Genomic DNA, 1721 nt, shown 5'->3' with positions numbered 1-1721 from the left:
CAAAAAAAATTGTAGTATTAGTCATGAAAGATGAACAAATTAATTACTATTAGTATTATTAATTTGTTACTTGACAACAACAATGTTTTTGTCCACAACCAACACAACCCGCCCACCCCTCCACGTGCGGAAATACATAGTTCCCGCTGACTGGCTGGAGTAAGTTGGTCCCGAGCATTCGTAATGGTTGATGCTAGTATAGTCCAGCGGCACTTAATGTAAGCAGGCTATAGTACTAGAGCTACCACTGCGTATAATAAATCCAAAGCTAGACAAATTTAACCGTACACATTGGCACAGGCACTTGAAGCGTTTCAATAAAATATAATGCTAAATAAATACGAAATCTAATACTAGTACTACAAAATCTTAATGTTTCTATACTCTCTTTCACCTATTATTGCCGACAGTTTCCTGTAAATTCCGTGTAAATGCTCTATGCACACACACTACCTGCCGACGGTGCACAGTGACACTGACAGGGCTAAATAGCGATATAGATAAATATATCTCTATGAATAGATATATTTATACATCTAAAAAGAATATGTAAAAGAAAGTATTTAACAAAAGAACTTGTACTTAACAAAACTTTTGTTCTTTTTGTTGTTGGAAGAAGTTGTACTTTGTTTGTACAAGGCACAGAAATAGAATAGAAGTATATTCTATTTCTGTGGTACAAGGGTGTATAAAGAAATATGTACCATGCACGAGCATGCACATAACATATGACCATCAGGATCGATCGCAGCGCCATCGCCACGAATATATTTACAGGTATGACTCACTGATCTCTATAATATAATCTTATATATATTTATATTATATTATAGATAGATATTATATTATTATATTATATTAGATTATATTATAGAGATCAGTGGTATGACTATGCATTTATCCGAAGGCCTCATACAGCGGGCCCGGTATGACACCACCATACACACACAGGGGCGTAGATAGCGGGGGGGGGCGATGCATCCCCCCTTATTGACGTGGGGGATGGCGTGTACAAGCACCCCCCCCCCTACTTTCAGGAAGAAAATGGGGGATTCAAAATTTTCTGGGGGAGGACCCGCATACCTCCGCCTGTTTCTTACCACCCTACTCGAAAACCTGCATTGGCCACTGTCAAGCGTAACAAATTGAGCACCCCCACTTCAAAAAACGTTCCGCGGCGCCTGTAGAGTACTGCTAACAAAGATTATGATTATGAATATTTGTATGCATATCAAAAGTCAAATTTGAGTTTATCTGACAGGAGCGTAGATAGCGGGGGTATGGGGGTATATCCCCCGGCCCCACACTTATTGAGGTGGGGTGGCTCTCATCCCCCCTACTTTCAGGAAGAAAATGGGGAAAAATTTAATATTTTACAGACAATAAATACTGGATATTTATCTACAAATCCGTCATCGCTATTCATACTCTCCTAATGTATTATTACAGAAATGGAACGTGACATACATCTACTGTAAAATGGCTGTAACTCGTTCCAAGAATGACATTATTTTACTGAAACTCAGACGGTTACTTTTGGACGCATTCCCCATATACGATTTTTTTTTCAGAATCCCCGAAGTCTTATCACTGCTCACGAAAGCTTGCTTTATTCAAAATTAGAATAGACCTATTGAGAGTTGGGATATTGAATTTTTACGGGGATTTAATGGGAAAATTTAATTTTCTTTTTCTTTTTTGGGGGGGGGGGGGGGGGGGGG

At 38.9% G+C, this 1721-nt stretch overlaps 2 protein-coding genes across 3 annotated transcripts in view; one reads left to right on the top strand and one right to left on the bottom strand.

The window, feature by feature from the left end:
- LOC106811367 (transcription factor CP2-like) overlaps positions 1 to 655 on the bottom strand; it is a 16848-nt gene extending 16193 nt beyond the window's left edge. Inside the window, exon 1 of one of the 2 annotated variants that reach the window (XM_014814954.1) lies at positions 583 to 655. The gene's annotated coding sequence lies outside the window, so the exon portion shown is untranslated. Of the gene's footprint in view, positions 1 to 394; positions 417 to 582 lie in introns of those variants that run through there. The other variant, XM_014814953.1, reaches the window with a different exon arrangement.
- An 85-nt stretch (positions 656 to 740) lies between these two features.
- Positions 741 to 1721, top strand: part of LOC106811368 — a 12632-nt gene continuing 11651 nt past the window's right edge. Inside the window, exon 1 of the mRNA XM_014814955.1 lies at positions 741 to 777. The gene's annotated coding sequence lies outside the window, so the exon portion shown is untranslated. The remainder of the gene's footprint in view (positions 778 to 1721) is intronic.

This window comes from Priapulus caudatus, unplaced genomic scaffold (assembly GCF_000485595.1).
Source record: "Priapulus caudatus unplaced genomic scaffold, Priapulus_caudatus-5.0.1 Scaffold531, whole genome shotgun sequence".
Lineage (NCBI taxonomy): Eukaryota > Metazoa > Priapulida > Priapulimorpha > Priapulimorphida > Priapulidae > Priapulus > Priapulus caudatus.
The sequence above is the reverse complement of the archived record's forward strand: the minus strand, read 5'-3'. Positions and strand labels throughout refer to the sequence as shown.